Raw genomic sequence first — 23543 nt, forward strand, 5'->3', positions numbered from 1 at the left:
GGAAAGAAACAGAATATTAATTATATGAAAGTGGTAATTCATTCTGTCTTCAACAAAAGAAAACTGCCGCAGAGAAATCTCGTCTTTTTCTTGGCAAGTCCGACGAGGATCAGAAGGGACCAAGGCGGTAGTCAATGAGAATGACATTTCCAGTCTTTCAAGTGAGTTAAAAGAGGTAGACAAAGAAACAGCATCATTTACAGGAGCCAAACAAAGAAGGTATGTGCTTAAAGAAAAGCTGAAAGATAAGCCTAATGGTTTTTTACGATCTTGCTCAGGAAATTTCGAGAACGACAAGCATGGTGAAAGATGGATTCAGTGCGTCAGCTATGGTCAGTGATTTCATGAAACATGTGAAGGCCTTTCAAAATACCGAAAGAACTTTAATTGCTAGGGTTGTAGTTATGAATCTGACTAAAGAATTCAAAATTTGATTGAATATGCTTAAATATATTGAATTTAAGAACTGTCATGAAAAAAAGAACCCTTGTACTATCATGAAATTGTACCAAACCTTTCCCAGCCTCCAATTGTTTTTTGTTTGTAACTATTGTATAAATTTATTTCAGGTAGAAATGCTGACATATAACTTCCTGAAATCTAATAATGTACATGCATTAAAGCACTCCTATTTTTAAATTTGAACCTTATTTTTGCACCATACCCTTAGTATCACGAAATTGTCCGAGTTAGCCCTATATTTAACTTACTTCTTTGTTGGACTGATTACAATTACGAAACTTTGAGTTTATGAATTATTACAATTTTTCCAGAACTTGCTAAAATAACCATAATGAGACCTCAATATAGAAGTTCTAAAACTAGTTAATAGGTCTTATTCGTCTTATATGACAACAAACTTTTAGATCTATTCTAATTATCAACTTAAAACATCCCATCATCTGCCGTTTACGAAAATATTTTTAATCTATTTCTGACAAAACTTACTCGTAATTTTTTGAACATGTACAGCCTATAATAGCAATTACGTAACCAAGGAATCTTTGAAACATCTGCAAAGATAATCAAATTTATGTTTTTTCCTACGAATCTATATTTTTATTCTTTTGTGAATAAATGCGCTCACAAAGTGAGTTTCCATTGCTACGTTAGTGATTTGTGATTTATTTCATTGCTTTATTTCAAGCTATATTTTTATTATGTTCAAAGAACCATTTCAATTATTAACCGTAATTTCATTCCAAAATTTTGTATACAATTTCAATTTCCCTGATATTATCCAATTATTTAAGAAATTTTTAATTATTCTTCATTTAAAATATTTTTAGTAACTGAATGTGACTAATAAACTAAAATATTTTACAGATCTATTAAAAATATTTTCTTTTAAATTTTTATTACATAAATATTACATTGATGCATAAGTTCATAGCGTTATTGTTCTTCACAACACTACATACGTTGTTAGGATAGTGTTCATCGTTTGTAGTTCATTATTTGTTATTTCGATTGTTGTGCTTGTAAATATGCCTTGACTTTTGCGGATTTGAAGAAATTGTGTGCTATTTGTGGGCTGAAGATGTGGAGTGTCAAGCGGAAAAACCAACCCTTCCAACATATTCTTCTGTTTGAGTTTAATATAGGAGCAAAGGCAGAGGAGACGGCTCGAAATATTTGTGTCGTGTACGAAGGGATAGTCATCTGAGAGAGCATTGCAAGAAAATGGTTTTCTCGTTTCAACGCACAACATCCAGAGAAGATGATGTTATATGTTTGATGGTATAAAGAAGGCGCAGTACACTAAGAATTGTTTCCGAGAAGTGCAACCATAACTCCTAAATTTATTGCCAAGAACTCAGACGCCTTGCGGCCACAATTAATAAAAAACGACAACAACCGAGAAGACTGCATCAAGTGCTGATGCAATATGATGATTCACGCCCGCACTCCGTTAACATGGTGAAATAGTTATCCAGGAGCTTGGTTTGGTGGTGATTCCACATCTCCATATTTCCCCGATCTTATGCCCTTAGATTTCAAACTTTTCCATTCTCTATCCAACAATCTCCAAGAAAACTTCTTTGATAACGAAGACTCTTTACAAACTTAGCTTGACGACTTCTTTAACTGCAAACCAGCATCTTTCATCAGACGCGGAATCGAAAAACTATCCCAGCTTTGGCACAGAGAGTCATAGATAATGTAGGAGAATATAGTACTAATAAATTTCTGTATTCTATTCATCTCAAATAAAAACTTTTGTCCCAGCGAAAAAACGCCACGAACTTTTACATTAACCCACTACATTGTTATTTTAACTCCATTTTAATCAATTTATTAAAAAGTAGTCGAAATGAAAATTTGTACAACTAAAATTCTAATTTTTGTTGTTAAAATGTGAAGGACACAAAAGGACGCAAAGTTTCATTACAAAGCCTTAAAACAAAAACTTTTAAATTGTCAGAAAAACAAATATAAAATTTAAAGTTTTGGAAAATCAATGACAAACAGTAAATTTAGAGGCACATATGATGTGAAATGTTCGAAAGTTGAAAGACATATCTCTAACACTATTAGAGGTTGTTAAGAAATTCTGCCATCACAAGGAAGAGAAAAATGTGATTTAAAAGCATAAAATAAATTAAATTGAAGAACAACAATTTTGACACATAAAGTTGTCATCCATCCTCAACACAATAACAAAGCTGAAAAATAGCAATTAGAAAATATACACCAATTTTTGCACAATTACAAGAAACGTGGAGGCCGAATGTCACTCAAAATGTGTAGGACAGACTCGGCTAATTTTGTGTTTTGGTGCAAAAATAAGGTTCAAATTAAAAGAAAAAAGTATCTTAATGTACGTACAATATTAGGTTTCAGAAAGTTACATTTCAGCATTTTTACCTCAAATAAATTATACAATAATTGCAAACAAACAATACAAATAAACAAAAAATGTATCACTCTAGAAGTGTTGGTATCATTTCGTGGTAGTACAAAGTTTTTCTTCGTGATAGTCCTTAAATTCAAAATATTTATGCATATTCAGTAAAATTTTAAATTCCTCATTCAGATTCATACTTACAACACAAACAAAGTTATTTCTGTATTTTGTAAGGTCTTGACATGAATCCTCTTGATTTAAAATCTCCTAAATACCATTTCGTTCATAATTGAGTTATACCCACATATTGCTTGCTAGGAATGAGTTCTAATAATTTATATAGTTTGAATTCAAAACGACACTAAATTTAAAGCAAAAGGTTTATTAAAAGTCACTGTTAGGTTGAAAATTCTCTCTATTTGGAACCAGTTACTGTCAAAATTCTTCAATTTGTGAAAGTGGATATAGGGGATTTTGAATCTATAGGATTCACATGTATCATGAAATTATTGATCACAATTGACGCACTGAATCCATCTTTCACCATGTTCCCTGAGCAAGATCCGCACAAAAATCATTAGACTTATCATTCGGCTTTTCTTTAAGCAAAGATCTTCTTCGTTTGGCTCTTGAAAATGATGCTGTTTCGTTGTCTACCTCTTTTAATTCACTTGAGAGACAGGAAATGTCATTCTCCTTGACTGCTGCTTTTGTACCTTGACAAGAAAAAGACGGGATTTCTTTACGACAGTTTTTCTTTGTTTTAGAAACAATCAATTGTGTCCTTCATATCACTTATGTTGTATTTCTTTTCACATTTGACCTTTCGAGTATCTGCTATCTGCAACATTTTTGTAACTATTGGTGTACTGTATGCTTGTTTACAATCAATATAAGATACCAATTTATTTGATTTCACTTTCATAAAATTATTCGTCTCTTCTTGTATCTACTACCCTTCCCAAACAAAAAAATTATGTCACATTTTAATATAAAATATAAGGTCAGCTTTACTACCTTACGTACTACTTTTGTATTCCATTTGTTCTTTGTTTTTGACAGATTCATTAATAAATGACCTGTTTAACAATGATGCATGAATTCTAAATTTTTGTATCACCGAAAAATTCCAAAATATTAATTTAAAAGTAAAAAAATGTCATAAATGATAACTCTATTGATCACTTCAATTCATATCTGCAAAATGAAGCTCAGCAAAATATATACAGCGTCATTGGTATTAATTGTAAATTCAATGCATTTCAACTACATTTACGAATTGCTGTAATGAATGTTTTTCAAGCGAGGTTGTGAAAATTTCCAAAAGTAAAAATATATGGATAACTCAGGTAATTTACCTACGTATCTGTGCCACAAAATGATGTTGTCTGCGTGTTTGCTGTTGTCCTTGTTTAGAATGTGTGTCTGTTCTAAGTTGTGTATGAAAATTTAGACTAGGATGATGAAGATAGGTGATCCCATGGGTAGGCCTTCAGTTTGGGTGTAGTATTTGTTGTTATATGTGAAGTAATTTTGTTTGGTGATGGTGTCTGCAATTTGGAAGATTTCTCTGATGTGTTCTTATGGTATGTTGTTACTGTTGAACATTTGTTTTTATAGGGCATATAGCCTATGTAGTGTTTCATTAATTATTGGTATGGTTATGTCGAATGTTGCTAGCGTTGCGTTGCGTGGAATGTGTATGTTCTTGATTTTATTTACTAGGTTTATATTGTTCTTTACTGTTGTGGAGTTAACAAGTGTTAAGCTGTTCCGTATGATTTTGTCCATGTATGTTCTGTATGTTCTAATTTGTGTGTTACTGCATTTCGGTAATTTATTAGTGGTCTGATTTGTATGTTGTCTTTGTGTATTTTAGGTAGTGCGTTTAATTTTGGTCCTTCTGGTATAATTTGATTTAGTTGTTTTTTGTTATTGGGTATTATGTGTTTGTTTTGGTTTATTATGTTCTTAATTATGTTATGACATTGTATTGTGGGATCATTATTTAATTGTATAATGTTGTTGTCTGTGAAGAAAGTTTCCGTTTTGTTGTGTATGCCATGTTTGTTCATAATTACTGTGCAGTTTCCCTTTTCGGCTTTGACGAAAGTCATGTTCTTCTTGCTTAATTTTCAGGGTGTTTATTCTTTTCTGTTCTTGTTTGTTTACAATGGCTTTGTGTTTGTTGTATATGTTTCTTATTATGTCTTGTCTTATGTATTCTTGGTGTTCATTTTGTGTGCTTTGTATTGCTGTTTCTGTGTTTATAATTTTTTATAATCTTGTTTTCGTTGTTTTAGGTTGCAGGTTATGTTTTAGTTCCTTTTCAGTTTCGTTGTGGTTGAATGTAACGTTAGTTATGTTGAATATTCTCGAGTAGAATTTGTGTTTCGTGTGGTAAGTTGTATTTTGTTGTTCTTTTAGTGACGTTAATTTATTTCAATGTCTTCTTTTGATTTTCTGACTTATTTGTGTTATTATTTTGTTTGTGTGTGTTATAATTTCTTCAACTTGTGTGTGATGTAATGTGTTTGCTAATTATAGATGTAGTTATTATTATTGATATTGTGTTGGTTCTTTATGTAGTGTAGACGTTTGATATTATTTTGTATGCAGACTTTTTCTGCTGTGGTTTTTGTTTTTTGTGCTGGATATGTTGTGTTTCGTATGTTGATTATGGCGTATATTTGTGTGGTATCTGTTGTGTTAGGTATTGTTCATTGAAACTTATGTTGTATGATAATAACAATAATAATAATAATAATAATAATAATAATAATAATAATAATAATAATAAAGAAATATGCTAGGAAGTTTAAAAGGCTATGTTAATAATTGATAACATTACATTATCAAGCGGTAGGATAATCAGTAAACTGAGAAATGAAACAGATGTGACTAGTAGACAGAGTAGGTACAAATAGGACTATTGTTTGTAATAATTTAATTATTTAAAATTCCATCATTTGTCTACTGAAATAGGATTTAAAACAAGTAATTTGTCTTGTTTAAAGGTGATGACCACCTACGTACATCGAAAAAATATTTTTGGATATCCGCATCATATCGTTATTTCAGTATAATAAATTATTCCTTATATAGATAACTTTGAGTAAGTAAGATTGTCAGTGAAAATAATAATGAACTTCTATATGTTATGTTTCATATTTTTAAAAATACTCTCCTCTAACTGGATGAAGAAAGTTAATAAAATAATAATAATAATAATAATAATAATAATAATAATAATAATAATAATAATAATAATAATAATAACAATAATAACAATAATAATAATAATAATAAATCATCGCATTTTCTCAAGCTCTCAACATTTAATGGCGTAAAATTCTTCGTAGCTATAATATTGTGAGTGCGAACTCTACAGGTAAAAAAGCAGAAAGTAATGATCGGAAAGTAACTGATTGTTAATTCCCAACAAGGTTTCATGTACCTTATCAGATCAACAGCATCTCTCACGTCATTCATATAATTTATTATGATATTTTTAATGGAATATATTTTTACTCCATAAATATTACTTTTAACTGACATGGTTAGTTTTATAGTATTTTATAGAACCCTTTTGAAATATTTGTTTCAAATATTGCAGTTTTATTCTTCTTCAGATGGAGCAAAGGGAAGCAGATCGTGTAAGGAAAATGTTAATTGAGCTAAAGGTTGAGTCAGAAAAATGCTGAAAATGGCGTTTCCTGTGGAAGTGATGCCTGGCTGGCCGGAAAGTAATACTGAAAGTGAACACAACACATCAACTGAAGAAGATGACAACTCAGTAGATGAAAACCTTCCAAAAGAACAACATGGTTCTAGAAGCGTCTATCGTGGAAACGATAGGAATACGTGCTGGAGGAAAGTACCGCCCCAGCAGCAAATCTAAGAAGCAGCTTTCTTAATGTTGTAGGACATCGTCTGTTTCGAGTGATAGGAGTTGTAAAAAACTGTAAATTATCTGAAGATTATTTTGAACTATTCACTGGTGATATGTTAAACATAAGTTTATTCACAGGATTGGGATTGTCAAATTGAACATAATGAATATAAAGTGAAGCATACAATTATGTCAGATAGCACAGCTGTGACGATTATTGTAAGTTGTATGTCATGGACATACAAAGCCACTATGTATTTGAAGCGGTTTAGCTTCCGGTTATAGTGTTTAAACTTCTATGAAAAAGCAACAAACTTTAAAAGGACAAAACTTGATATGTTGGCACCAATCACAAACAGTAATTTGCAAGCATTTAATTGTTAATTTTATTGTTAATCCTACTTCTCAGTTGGGAAACGGTAGCGATTGTTGAAAACCTTGAAGTATAGACTATGGTATACATGTAGTGCATACATTTGGTTTTCAACGATCGGATGTGTACTGCTGTGCTGTGCTGTGCACTGCAGCATACACGCTACATCCGCGAGCGTGGAAAGATAAAATGTATGCACTATACACCATTTAGAAAATATATATCTAAGTCCTGCAAACATAGCATTAAAATAGTTTCTCTGACAGACTGCAGAGGAATAATGAAGGGTTCAGAGCCATAGTGGGCCAAACGCCATTTATTAGAAACGAAGAAAGCAAGGGTTGAAGTTAAGTGAATACTACAATTTAATGAAGATTGACATATCATTTAGTTTTAATGTGTATACGTTTTATTACTTGCTATAATATATGTTTCATTATATTATGGTAAACACTTAATTTTAACCTTTGTTTTCTCCGTTTTTAATATATGGCTCTGAACCCTTCAATTTACTCAAATAATCATGAATTGTAGACGAGAAAGCAATCAGAGTAACCCAACAATATGAGTAACTCCGCAGAAGATGTAGTGGGAAAACGGTATCAAAATATCAGGCTATCATAGTAGTGCCATTGTTCACATTATTGCTTTAATAGTGTAGGTCTTCCTCTGTCTACTGGACTGTTGAAAACCAAAAACTTACATTTCCTGAAAGTGCAAGGAAAACAAAAGGTCTGCTGCCTTCAGAATTTGTGCAGACGAAAAAAAAATCACAGTACCGGTACCTAACATGTTTGTTTCAACTGTGACTCTACTATCTTGGTTAAGGTGATGTAATTTCTTCTTACAATGCACTAGGATAAAAAAATGTAATGATTTTCTTCAGTTTAGCATTGCAATTTACGAAACGTTTCGGTATTAATATTATAACGTATTATGAGCATGAGTATAAATGTTAATACAAAGGATATAAAGTGGAAGTGATAAAGGTTGAGATTAGAGTTCTTCTAAAGCACTACTGGAAACAAGATTATAAACCTACTAATGCGGTTCGAAAAATATGCGAAGTCGAGGGTGAAGGTGTCGCTAGTGAGCGTGTAGCACATCGATGGTTACAGCGTTTCAATAATGGAGAAGAATACATTAAATACTTACAATGTCCTGAAAGATCTAAGGTATGAAATACTGAGTATAGGCCTACATGTTGAGTTTTAAAAGAAAAAAAAAAAACACAAGTTTACTCGTAGGCTGTCAGAAGAACTTCTTGCTTCAAGATACAATACATCGCCACATTAAGAAGCTTGGAAAATTATACTGAAATTATAGATCTGTATCACATGAATTGACACCTGTATACGCCAAACGCAGTGTGGATATCTGTCGTCAGCTTTTCGCTAGTTCCGTGGGATAGAAAAATATCCTTATGAATAATTTTATTTTGACAAAATAATCTATTATTTAACTTCATTCGATTATGGTTAATAATATAATTGTCATTTCATTTATGATGACAGACTTATCATGAGAATTGTCACATGTGATTAAAATAACTATATCACGGTAAGGAGTGTTACGTGTCTGACGCAATTCTGAAGAAGTGATTCAATCGGAGTTTGTTCAAACGGACGTGCAGTCGATGCTGATCATTATTCTCAAAAGTTAGAACGAGTTTATGAAGTTTTGAGAGAGGAGTAAACGGCATTAGTTAACCGAAATATAATTTTCTTGCAACACGACAGTGCAAAACCCCTTACCATTCGAACAACCATTGGAAAAAAAAAATCCAGAAATTGGGAGTAATCGAACTGCTACTACACCTTCCATATACTCCTTATCTTATACCTTGAGATTACCAAGGAAGAAATTAAAAAAAATGGAAGCCGTTGAAAATGTGTATCACCTAATTCTTCGCATCAAAAACCAAACTGGTATCGTCACGAAATTACAAACCTGGCTCAAGACCATAGAATCTAATGGCCTTTACTTTGAAGATTAGATTAATTTCTTGTCACAACAAACTCAAACTAAAATTTTGCTCCAAATCCGACATTACGTAGGACATAGAATCTGGATTAGGCCTAGCATGTGAAGTCCAGATATAATCTAACATGACTTTACTATTTTAATAGGCAAGGACTTGCCACTAAACAAAATAGGAATTTAGAACTTCAGTGATTATAATAAACGTTCTAAATTGTTTATAAGCACATAATACTGTACTATGAAGTCCTTAAAATAGTTTAACCACTCTTTTAACAACGATATTATATCAACTGCGAGATTATCTAGCATGTGTGAAATTTATTATAGAGAGATTGTATTTTAGCAAAATGAGTCCAAGAATTCGCCATGTAGATCTATTGCCTGAAATTTTCTTTACACTTGAATATCATAAGGGGGCCAATTACCGGACAGGTCACATTTCCGGACACTGCTAGCATTTTATCATTTTTTGCTTATAGAGAATCCTTTATACATTCGTTTATCTAGTCCATGGAAAGCAGTAACATTCTAGAGCTGATTGCGACACATGGGAGTGAGATTGTGTGTGAAATCCGAGCTCCAGATAGCGGAAAGTTAGCAAAGGTTATTAGAATATCTCTATATTTCGTCCTGTTGTAATACTGAGCGGTAAATTATTCTCTGTAATTAAGATAAAATGATTTTACAGAAGATTTATTATGTTTTCAATCCGAAGAATAGAGCTTTGACGATTGTGAGGTGATGTCAATTTGTTTTTTTAACTCTCAGAACACTTTTTCTCGGGAATTTTGGATAATTAGTGCAATATTCCTATTTCCGGACACATAAATGTTCCTAATTCCGGACAGAAACATTTGAATAAATAATTGATTTTTATGATTTTATGCATGTTGTTTTAAGAGAAAATATTGAAAGACAAATTATCAAACGACTTCTGAATGGAATGTGCCATTTCATTGTTGTTACTGATGCCAAGACTTTCTTTTTTTTATGAAAGCAGGACAATATGGAATGAGGGTGATATGAAAGAAGCAATGAAAGAATATTGGAAAGGTTAATCTATAAGATAATCTGCAGAAAAGAATGCTGTGCCTAACAAGTCAACTCTTCATGCACATAATTATTTTAGACGGCGTCAGTCCTTTCAAATTAGGGCAATTGGTTTTCTTTCAAGAAAGGAACTTGCCTGATTCTATTGAATGCTTCTCGGAAGCGATTTTCTTGAATCCCAACAAATGTTAGACAAATATGCAAATATCTCTAAATATGGTCACAAATTCAACAATAAAACAAAATATTCAGGTAGAAAATTTATAAGTGGTTTTCTGAAGAGAAACTAAAGCCTTTCTATTATGACTTCTGAGGCACTTATTTTACATAGAGGGAAGGGTTTGTCAGAATTTTTTACTTCAGCACACAAAGTGCATGAAGAGGACAATCCACTCAACAAATCTTTAAAGATTTATAATGTCGTAGCGTCGGAGCAACAACTAAACACTATATGGTCAAAGACCCTAGTGTAACGCGGCAGAATGTTGTAATTAGCAACACGTAGTGAGGGGAAAATGTAACAATAGTGACATTTTTCGGTGCAAGTGCAAGGTGAGTGATCTACCCGAAGGTAGGTACCCCTTAGACAAGGCCGTGGATATGTGAATTACGACTCTCCGCAGTACACAAAGTGAGTGACACTGTGCCATTGTTTATAGGCTTCCGCAGTATGGAAATAAACATCACAGAACAACCAGTCCCGTAGACGGAAGATAAGTTTCTCTATTGCCCATACCGGGAATCGAACCACGGACCGTTGGGTGGAAAGAGCTCATGCTAGATAGCATGTAGATATATAGCCACAACGGCGGGCTACATACCTATATTCTAACTTTTATAATTTGTAAAATAATTACGACGAAGAGGAATATGAAGTTAAGCAGAGCACTGGATAGGCATTTACAAAGATGGAGACTGGTTACAAAGAGTTTATGTTAATTTCTTCCGAAAGGAGCAGGTTTCCTATCGGAAATGTGAATAAAAATGCTATGGAAAGCAATGATATGAAATGTAACAATAATTTTATTGCAGTATATGACTGAGTTTGACAATTTAAATATTTTGAAATATATTGTCTGAAAATAGGACACTTGTAAAGAATGTTTGTCCGGGAATAGGTACACATGTTTCTATTCTCGGACATTTGCAACACAAATTTCAAAATAAAATAAAAAAATAGCGTTTTAAATAATATTCGAATTAAAATAGTTGTAATGTTAGTAACAAGGTTTTGAAATTAAGGTAATGCGTCTTATTTACCTGAAACACTTATACAGGGGACATAATAAGTGAATTCTCCTAACTGTCCGGAAATAGGCCCCCCTACTCTATATGAAGTCCAGATATAATCTAACATGACTTTACTATTTTAACGGGCAAAGGCTTACCACTAAACAAAATAGGAATTTAGAACTTCAGTGATGATAATAACCACATAATACTGTACTATGAAGTCCATATAATAGTTTAGCCACTCTTTTAATAACAATATATCAACTGCGAAGTCATCTAGTATATGTGGAATTTTTTATAGGGAAATTGTACGGTATTTCAGTAAGATGAGTCCAAGAATTCGCCATGTAGATCTATTGCCTGAAACTTTCTTTATAATTGAATGTCATCATCATAAGTCTTCATGTATTAGACGCCAGTGGATATCTTACGGTCTCATGCCAGCGTTTTTTAATCGTCCTAAATTTCTTCATCCTCTTGGGACATAAAATAAGATTTGTTTAGGCTTTCTAGTACGATCTATCCTCTTGTTATAAAATACTGCAAAAGCTTAGATATGGTTCTATAAGTTACCTCTTCATACATCTCTTTTCGTATTTTAATAAAGGACATGTAGGCCTATTTCTTACATTTTCATTATTCGAAAAAAAAAATATTTCCTTGGATTCACAGAAACACATATTTGCAGTAACTCTGGTAACAGAACTTTGGTTTCCGGCAAGTCGTGCCTGCCTGCTATTCGTTTATTAGTATTTGTACAACGATGTCTTCAGAACTTTTCACATTAAACTATCTACGAGTTAGTTCATCTTCGATTGAAGGACATGAAATATGATTATTTTATGAAGAAATTAACCAGACTTTATTAGGCCTAAAGCGTGTAATGGTTGGTTAAAAATTCCTTTAACGATTTTCTCCTGATAGGTTCTATTCTGAATTTCTTTCCTACACAAGTGAAATATGATGTATAGTTCCCACATTCAAGGAAAAACGACACTTAAGAAGAAATTAAATTTTACCCATGGAATCGTGCCTCCAATCGAAAATCTTAAACTGAAACAAATGTATGTCTCAAAATATTTTGCTAATTTTCGCTTAACTTATTTTTTATATGTAATAGGCTATGACATTAGCCGTTATGTAGATAATTATAAAATAGGACTATTTTTTTTCTGTATAGGCTAAGTAATAAAATTTACGTCTACATAGTTAGGTCTTCATTTTTAACCATTTTCTGATAGAAAGCTTAGTCTTAAATACATCTAACTTATCCGAATTGGTCCGTAGCCTCGCACAAATCCGGACTACACGAGAGATAGTGAGTGGTTTCTATAGTTACGAGGTGAGCAGATCTTGCATCTCGCAGTTATAGGAACCACTCACTATCTCTTCTGTAGTCCGGATTTGTGCGAGGCGGGCCTCATACCTTGCACGTCGCATGCGTCAGTTCAGGGAAACCAAGGCTTTATCGTTATGAAACCGACAAAATCTAGAACATCTTATTTTTACATAAATGTTTTACTTTCTATTGCATCACAAATAATTTGAGAAACAGTTGGCACTAAGTAGGTTGATCAGGAAAGACAAGAATTAACTTCTTTTATCACACTTCCGTCAAAACCTTTAAATTGCACATGCGGCTGAATGAGGTTAAATAGTTATGATTATTCCTACTCTCTCAGAACAGAATCGATTTCTCTATTATGGTAGTTACTTGACAAATTAGTAATGTAATGTGTTATGTTCTCTGTTAAAACATATATTTAAATACAAGTATTTGTTCATAACCAGTTGAAACCTTTCCTAGATTAATTGATCATTCTTTCCCGTCTAGATTTGAATTGGAATCCGGATAATTCGTCACGAATTATTCGTCACACGAATGATTCATCACAAATTACATTTTCTTAACCAGATTGGACTGTTGTTCACATATTAGTTTATATTTTTGTAATTCAATGTTGGTCACACAGACTAACGCCTATTATATTTTAGTCGCTGGATTCTTGGTCGTTTGTTAGATTTCCATGATTTTTGTTTAGTTGTATTTTATGTTTTCTACAGTTGGTTTTTATTACAATGAAATAAGATTCACTACAACTAAATCTGGTGATATGAGGCTCATTATGCCAGGGATACATTTACACAATAATGGAATGCAAATAGTATCGTGTAGAATTGTGATCAACACTAGTAAATATAGATAGGCCTGTATACTCATTTCATTACTTGATAAAAAGAAAATACAGAGAGTTCCTATGCAGACCGGTTCCACTCCAACCTCTACCTATCAAAATATGTTGGCGGACAGCGAATAGTCGTACGCCGGCGTAAGAACAAGTCCGTGTGCACGCTATCCTACGCAGATGGATCCGACTCCACCCTTCCTTACCGTTTAGCTTCCTTGGGACAAACGCTCTGCATTAGGGTCATTAAGTCGACGGAACATTACTGTCTGGGACCGGTTTGCATAGGAACTCTTTGTAGTTACAGGACCTACCGAGAATTCCCACTTTCTTAACACTGCAGAAGAATTAATCGACCAGATTGCTTTCATTCGATGAAGACAGCACATCGGCAAAAATTTCACCTCAAATTATCAAAGATATCCTGTGAAACACAATGAAATAAATTATCCGAAAGAATACTTATTACTTTAAAAATCCCTATAAAACTCGGGTAAAGCATTACTGCCAAAATTAATAAAACTTGGCGAATTACAAGCTATACCTAAAGGTACACAAGAATTTTAAATGGTGAGAAATGGTTGCTCTTTCTGATTCTGAATTAGAAAAATATTATTGCTTCCGTAATTGATGGAAATTCAAGACACTGTACTAAAATCAAATCAAATGATAATGGATAGTAGTCTACTTTCAAGTCTAGAACCAAATATTTTCACAATTTTATATCATAGGTACATGCTAATATTAAAAAGATATGGGATCCAGTAATTTCTGCTTTAATGAAGAGAAACGTTAGAAATTCTTATCAAATTATCTTCGATGAAGCAAAAGAAAAAGAATAAGACCACATCCACATCGGACTTCATTTCTATTGAATCTGAAATTGCCGTATTAACAGATAGGCCTAATAGTAGTATTTTCTGAATAAACTTTGGCTTGTTCATTCTTTCATCTTGAACAGACGCTTTAGAAAGTATAAAAATTGAAGCCATGATTTAACAGCAGATGAAATTATATATAATTTTCTTTCATTGATGGCTTTAGCGTATGTACCAGCAGAAAGTGTTCTGTGTAACTTTCATCAGTTTAGAGAGATAGCTAAAAATCTCTTTACATTTTTAACTAAATAGAAGATCGTTACATTAAATTTTGGAAGACGTGATTTTGGACAACATTATCTTTTCCCCAAAATCTCTGAAAGTGCTATAATATTACTCTTCAACACGGCAAAAACAACAAATACCTGTGAAAATTGACATAGAAGTTTAAACCTGTTAATGGGAAATTCACATCCCCTGTTGTAGGCCTATCATCTAGAATTTCCTTAGCGCAAGATGACAAAAATCAGAACAGCAGAAAGAAAGAAGAAGTATGTTGACTTGGATGTGTGCTAAGAATTATATGGACTACTGAGAGTAACTATTTACTTGAAAATTGTCGTAACCTTATTTTTATAAAACTGGCTTTGCGATGAACATTCTAGATATCACCAAAACCCGGTGACTAATAATCCACATGTATTCAAAATTCCCTTGACGAATTACCATTGACGAAACTTCTTTTAACAAAAGCTTTGTGACGCAACGACCCACAATCGTCTCAATCTCGTTTTTCAAAAAGATGATCAGCATATTTATCTTGCATTAGAGCTCCCTTTTGTACAGTTTAATAACTTTTATTTGTACATTTTTCATATTTTCGTTGCCTTTCTTATCTTAAACCTCGTTTGAGAAATATTATTTTCGCTACCTTATTTGTTTCTTGTCTTGTTCTCGTAATTTCTCATGATTTTAAAACAATAGCAAATTAACGACCAGAGTGAAAATAAGGTTCTCATTTCTAAAAAGTTAAGACATAGTTTATTGATAACTAATGTCTAGCTGAAAATGGGTCAACGAGACGAGTAGATATTTTAGTGTACAATGTTGACATTAAACAGGGCATCATTGTGGACCCCACGATACGTTTTGAAGTAGAATGTCATCAGTCAGCCGAGGTCTACCTTGAGAAGAAGTCAATCTATGAGCCTACAGTCAACTATTTCAAGCTGAAATATGCCTTAATTCACGTTGAGGTATTCGGCTTGCTCATAGGTGCTCGAAGGACTATACCAGCTTTTTTCGAAGAATTTCGAAGGCAGTTTGCTCTGCCAACATCTCTGAGGGATGACAGTGTGATAATTGTGTTAAAAAAATCCTGCCAAATCCTAATTAATCACATGGTGCCACATTAATAGCAATTGTAACTTTTCACGCCCTTTTCTTTGTTTCCCTTTTTAAAATTTAATATCTATGTTTACATATGTATAGGCTAATAATTTTTTGAGGATATACTGAGTCCGTAAGGGCTACCCTCAATGGGGGACAGTTTAGTATTATTATTATTATTATTATTATTATTATTATTATTATTATTATTATTATTATTATTATTATTCTATTTGTAAACGAAAACATTTCTTTCGCTTTGGACATCACTTCACACAGCTCACATTCCTAGCTTATAGACGTAAATATATGCAATAAGCCCCTTAATTTCCAAGTGGTGTGAAATAAAATTGTCTCGAAATCAAAACAACCGCTGTGCTAGTCTAATATAAATTTTAAACTGTATAAGTTTACATATATTTGGTAGATATTTTTAAACAAAGTCGTTTAACTATATTAAAGCGAATTGTTTTTCGTTCTGAAGTAACATTCCCATGATCTTATTTCCTATGCCGTAAACATCCCCTTCTAAACTATCCTAAGTGTACTTTGCCTCTCAATTTCTTTTGTGTATCTCCCCCTTTCTTGTTTTGTCTTGCTTTGACCCTTCACCCTTAGTGAGGTGCCATCCCTTCATAGAGCTTCAGTCCTTCTAAGATTGTTTTTGTTTAAATATCTTCCCGGCATCGGAATCGTGCTTTTACAAGTCGTGAGTAAGGTATGCAATACTTGCAATAATCTGCCTAATGGCGACGACACCATAGCGTTAATATTCGTAGACGTCGTTATACACCTCTAGCTGAATACTAAGACTGTCATTGATTTTCAAATTTAGTTACGTACTGTCTATAATACTCTGATTTTCAATCGCAGTATTCCCAATGGCTAAGTCTGATTAAAAGCTACGGAATCCTGTTTACAACATCAATGGGCCTATTTGACTGAAGTTAATAGTGATGTCTTGTGCTATGTTCGATGAAGTTCTGGTATTATATTGAGCTACATTAGGAAAATCCACAGTGTGTGTTTGTGTGGATTTAGATGCAAGATATCCCTAAAAATAACTATTATATCTCGACAAAAATTGAACACACCAGATAAATGAATATTTTTTATTTGGGCGACTGTAGTTCTGAATTTTATTTGTTCCTTCATAGAAAATTTCATTTTTTTAGTTAGGCTTATTCAGTGTCTGCATTTGTAAAGACATGAGAAAGGGAAGAGTACAGTTTCCTGGTCTTGTAATATTATTAAAAAAGGTTCGGTTTTATCTACAAGAAGATGAATCTTAGTAACCATTTAAAAGAAGCCAATGTAAAAACTGAACTTTCTGCAAGTTTTGACGAAGAGAAAATTCTTATTAGGCCTACCAATCGGAATTAGAATTGGCGTCTTTCTACTATGCAGCCGGTTGTATACGAATTTTAGATAAATCATCATAGACTTGAATGAATAATAGTATATTGTATTTTGCTATAATATTTGTGTTAAAAGTAGACTGCATCGCGGTTAAATATAAAGGACTCGTTAGACAAAAAGACGCTGTTGTATGAGAGAAGTTAACTTTTGCTCACAAATAATGAAGTGTACTGGAAGAAAAGGACGAACTACGATGCAACATTACATTGGGATGAACTCCGTGTCTATCATTAAGCAATAAACAAAGAATGAGCATTTCGGAATTATTTTAGATAATTTTTATTACTGTCAATACATTACAAAATGATAATCAAAATGTTATTTTTGCACAAACTTTATGACATAGTGTATAATTGTCATTAAACCTTAAATTCACAAAGTATCCTATAGAATACAACAGGTTAATAGGCTATATGCTATAATTTTAACAGAACAATAGAAAAAAATTGGTAGGAAAATTAAATTTAACCAAAATTTCACAATACTATAATATTGTACAACATATAAAATATGGACATTACGACAGTTGTTTTCTTTACAGTCCGACTCGGTTTAATAAACTAGTGTGAGAATTGAAATTTTGCCAATTTAAAGGTTAAAATTTAAAATTTGAATTTGAGAATTTATAGGAAATGTTTAGCATTTATTTGGTGCTGGAGAGAGTAATAACTAGCTGAATTTAGTAATTATAACAATAAATTTAGCTTCCCTTATAAAAAGGTTGCCACATTTGACAAAGCGTATTACATATAATTTGGAAACACACCTAAAAGGTAAAATGATATACATTTGAAACGGTTAATCAATCGAATATACAAAATGTCAATTTAATTAGGATGCATAAGGACAGCCATAAGTTTTGAATTTACTGATATTTCTGAAATAAACTATAATAAAGTTACGCCAAATGAAATGAATTGATTTGATGTCTAAACCCTTGCTTAAAACTTATTTGCATAAATATCATGTATTTATTTAAGATACCTACGTGATAGATGAAAGTTGATCAGAGTGAGGAAGAAAATAAGATATTGTTAATAATTTGTCAATAGTTTAGTAGGAAAAAATTCTAAAACAGTCATACATTTAAATAAGTACCCTCCATAATATCAAAACACATAGCGAGTAGCCAGGACAACATTTGAAGACTTTACTCAAATTTACAATGTTAGATAATGCAGAAAACAAGTAATTGGGAGTAACGTAAATATATAAATATATTTCAGGATAAAAAGGAAGTAACAAACCAAGAAATATATCACAAGATACTAATCCACTGAGAATTTAAAAATAAAGGTTTTCCCATAGCTCGATGAAGGATCAATTTTATTTTTTAAAGAGTTACATGATATGGAGATCACAAACTCTACGCTAATTAAACTTAGAGTATGACTACCATCATTGTTTCTACTAATATTCCTACAGATAATTAAATAATATAAAGTATGTAATCTGTACAAAATAATCTCTACAGTACAGCGCAGTATCTTACAGTTATTCAAATTATAAAGTCTATAATATTTTGGCAATAATACAAACAGGCCTAACACTTCAGAATATTTTCATTCAAACACTCTGAATTAAAATAAGAGAGAATATTATTTTCAATTATCCTAGAACATTTATACGAAGAATAGAAGTATTTTTAATATGTAGGCCAATTACGCAGAAAACTGTGAATTGCTTCTTGTAAAATTATGTATGCCCCAGGTAGGAGGAAAAAGGGTTCTGTCTTCATAGTTTCTAAGAACATAATATATTATTATACATCTAAGATTCTGAGTTGCATTCGGTAGACCTGAATAAATAAACATTAATACAGTAGAGTTAAATTTTTATTTTTAGATTTATATTCACATCTGAGATATACGGATTTCATTAGGGCCTGTATGGAAAATATTTTAATCATCAGAATTTTCACAAAACGCAAGGAAGGTTTAATCATTGCGTACTAATATAGACCCTATAGTTTTGTATTTTTCACAAAATATTTAAATTTTCTGTTTCTTAATTTTTAAATAAATTAACTTAGGGGAAATTTTGTAGGTTTTCAATTGATCTTATAGCTTTCGGAACATCTAAGTGTTGCTCTTAATAAAACTGTAAATATTATTTCTATCTGAGGTAAATAAAGCAAATTTTCTAGTTCTGAAACGTTAATTTAAAATTTCACTTGTCATGTGCAGCGTAAATAATTCACACACAAAATATTTTCCTTTCTTTACACTTTCTAGAAAGTTTGAAGATTCCTTTAACGGAATGAATTTATGTTTCTTGGAAAATTTGAGATAATTGATACCTGAAGTTTTATTTATTGAAGTATATTCGAAATATTTTGCAAATACCTTGAGGGAGGTTAAACGCTAAATGTTTTTAATTTTCTTCAATATTGAAAAGAAAAATGGGGAGCCATGCCTAACACATGAGCAGGCATTTTATTAAAAGCAGTGAATTTTCAAACGTTTTAATCGTTGAAATATTAGAAAATAATATTTGAAATAGCTATTACCTACATAACAAATTACATCAGTTAAATCATATAATACCAAATTTATTGTAACTTAAATGAACGTTGATGTAGGAAGAAAACGAAACAAAATGAAATTAATGCTAATTTTAAAACATATGCAATAAACACTACAGGCTATAGGCCTATCAATTGCGTTATGTTCGTACGTAGAATTACGTCTTGTAGTTGAGACTTCTTGCTGCCTATTAAATCACTAAAATTTTACAATGTTACGGATACATTAATATCTGTAAACCAAATGTTTGCCCGTAATCTGAGAGTAACATTAACATTGGAGTCACGTTTTAGAGTTTGTAGTACATGGTACGTATTTATATATAAAAAAAAAGATGTTAGCATCTTTGATAAGTGTAAAGGAGTGTATTATTTTTTTTTTTTAAATTTGCAATAATATATTATTTACTTACAGATGTATTCAGAAATACAAAATGTAGGCCTACATATCATGTTTCATACTTTAGGCATAACACGCGGTAAAGGAAAATTATCTACTAATAAAACAACTCTGTAACATATGAATTCTCCTCTTTTGAACGTTTCTAAGGGAACATGAACTGCGGACCTATATTATTTCTGGAATATCTGATATTACTAAATGGTTTAGCATTGTGGAATCAATTCCCTCGGTGTCCTGGTACGTTGAAAATACGAACTTGTTTCCTAAGGATAAGCTTAATAATAATCTGTTCCGAATAAATATGAGCCTAGTTGTTTAATTTATAATAGACACAGATTTACATGAATACTTTGGTGACTACTAAATTATAGCCTACACTATATAAGATATAAATATATTTTTTCTCATTTATTGTCTAATGTTATTGAATAAAAAATTGAATAGGCCTAATAAATAGGCTTATTGTCTTTCCTTGTATAGGTATAATCTATTAGATACCAACGTGTTAATTGCTGCAGAGCTTAGAATTCCAAACACAATACTAGAATATCGCATAATATTAAATAAAAATGTCTTATTAATCTTGAGTCTAGAAGTGACAAAATTGTTTAGCTTATACTTTGTGACTACACGAGCGTCATAATATGGACATTGTTTTCTGTTACATATTTGCATTTCAATATTGAAATTTATAAGCAGTGAAATCCATAATTTCACTCTAACTGAAATAAAATCTTTAGAATTAATTGTTAACCACCTTTGCAATTTTTAAAACAATAACTTAAATTTTGTAGCGATCATATTATCGTATATTGACGAAAGACCGCGGTTATGCCCGCAGAAGACAGAAGACGTTGTATGTTGGTAAAATTGATCAGAATATTCGGTTCTAGAAATTACATAGTGCTTTTATTTAAAGGCGTCTTCAATATAAAAAATGTGCCGCTACTGGAAAGACACGCCTTAAAAATGGGCGTAGAGGAAATAAAAAGTCCAATTCGCGCATGCGTGGAAGCCATATTTTAAACAGAAGGAACTCAAAATTTCATTTGCCGTATCCGTTTCTTTCCTTCTCTGTTTTATAATGATCTCTTATAACATATATTTCGCATAGCCTACTGAAAATATTTATCTCAAGAACACGCAATTACATTATTATCTGTAGGCTATCTATATTTTCTTAACGACGAAGCGTAAGAAGACTGAATGCGGAACATTACTTAAATCCTTTTGAAATTTACAAAATACGTTTTAATAATATTCATGTGATAAACAATACAAGCAAGTACATAAGGGTCTATATTCCTTACTAAATCAATTAACTGGAAGTTTTATAAAGCACTAAAATATTGATTCTACATAGAAAATATAGTTGTTGTGTCTACACTATTTAATATTATAGAACAGAACAACAAAAGTGTTACACAACGGAAAAATCTATAGACCTATAACAATTACATGAATTTAAATTATAGTAACAATTTCTCAAGTTCCGTCAAAATGAAAGTAGATTAGATCTATATTAAAACTACACAGTTTTGAAAGTACTGGAGCAAGTGTATACGCAAATTATTACAGAACATTAGAGAATAATAGTAATATTGGTATGCAACTTGAAAGTAGTAAATCAGTAAGTTGTTACATATAAAACAATTTAAGAAATAAAATAATGGTACGTAAACAATAATAAATTAATTAATAATATTGTTATAAGAGAAGAAATTCATGTGGTTATCCACATAGGCCTAAAAACATAAAATTTCATATAGTCGTAGTTGTGTATTTGAAAAAGAACAAAAACATTGCTGGAAGAAAAGATGTTAGAGTTATTTATTTTTCTTAAAAATTTGAAATAATAGTATTAGTGATATTAATAATATTAATATTAATAGTAGTAGTAGTAGTAGTAGTAGTAGTAGTAGTAGTACTAGTAGTAGTAGGCTAATAGTAATAATATTAAAAAGTTTATCATAAAATATGTAACTAATAAATTACGTACCACAAAAAGAAATAAACGAAAGAAATTTATCATAGCAATAGGCTAATATCTGTATAAGAAGATGTATCTATATGTAAATATAAATTTTTAAAATTTTGTACAGATCGAGATATAGTCATGTAAGATATTAATATTACAGTGAAAAATGGGAATTAGCTTAAGTAGAAAACCCATAAAAATAAATAATAATATAATAATAGTGTGTAAATAAATGGGAATGATGTGTAGTTCAAAAGAAAGTTTAACGAAAAATCATCCAGTTGAGTGAAAGATCTGTTGAATTAAAGTAATTCTTATAAAGTTCGTAGTATGCTAACCTAACTTGAGTATGCTCAGTAGAATACAGTGTTAAAACCTGGTGCACGGAGTTGGCTTGCGCGAAAAAAAAATGAATGCAAGAGTGTGCAAGTATGCTTTCAAGATCAATAACCAAACCGGCTCTTGTAGAAGGCGTCGAGCGAAGGCAAGGGAAGATCTTCTCTTTTAAGCGTCCTGCTGCATACAACTAATTACGATGCGCAGATCTATCTATTTTTAATTATTTCCGCGCACGGTGGTCCCAGAAGGTCATATAGCTGTGCGAACCTATCTTATCTTCATTTAAGCCTACGTACAAGAATAAGTAATATTGCTATGAGACGAGCTGCAAGAGAGAGTAGCGACAAATTAGGCCTATGAAGGAGAAAGGGTAAAGGAGTGTCCCGATGTAGTGGGAGATATATCTACTTGCAGGTCTAATCAATATGTGTTGTCTGAAGTAGCTTGCAGATCCCACCTGGAGGCTCTCAGAGTGTATCTGGATGCGCGCACGTACGGACAGACGGATGGAAGAGGAGGAGGAAGGCGGAGGCAGCGAAGGAGAAGGAGAAGAGAGATCAGGCAGCAAGATGAGGGAGCTTTCTACGAACATAATCGTTATATTGATCCTTTGCACTCACCTGATGTCTAGCCAATGGACTCTAGGATTTCTCTCTTCCTGTGCGTGGCCCTGCGGTAGGGGGGGGTTTCAGAAAGTTGTCTCAAGTCTTGACAGTTCCTCCTAGTCGTGGATCTACGTCCGTAGCAAAACCCGTCCTCACGTTCGACCGGACTATATCCAACACACAGGACACTGCTAAAACTTGGCCGAAGCTGCAAATACTGTACCACTACACCTGATGGTTCAATAACAACCCACCCCACTACTCGATCTGCATACACACACATACATACAACACTCCACACAATTTGTGTTGGTGGCTGTAGGCGGACAGGGGGTGGGTGGGTACCGGGGAGGGGCGAATGGCTCACATTGGTGACAGGCTTCGGTCATTGATTGTATTGTTATCACGTGGCTGGGAAGGGGGTTGAGACGGGAAAGGGTGGCTTGCGAATCGCCGCAGTCCCGCCTGTTTGTATGTACTGTATATGTGTATATGTATATATG

General features: G+C 32.3%; 1 long non-coding RNA gene across 3 annotated transcripts in view; it reads right to left on the reverse strand.

Annotated features, from left to right (window-relative positions):
• The window catches only part of LOC138701466 (uncharacterized), a 511465-nt gene extending 488187 nt beyond the window's left edge, over positions 1-23278 (reverse strand). For all 3 annotated transcript variants that reach the window (XR_011332595.1, XR_011332594.1, XR_011332596.1), the window contains exon 1: positions 23056-23278. This is a non-coding gene — a long non-coding RNA (uncharacterized lncRNA). The remainder of the gene's footprint in view (positions 1-23055) is intronic.
• Between the last annotated feature and the right edge of the window lie 265 nt (positions 23279-23543).

The sequence above is a fragment of the Periplaneta americana genome, chromosome 6 (assembly GCF_040183065.1).
Source record: "Periplaneta americana isolate PAMFEO1 chromosome 6, P.americana_PAMFEO1_priV1, whole genome shotgun sequence".
Classification (NCBI taxonomy): domain Eukaryota; kingdom Metazoa; phylum Arthropoda; class Insecta; order Blattodea; family Blattidae; genus Periplaneta; species Periplaneta americana.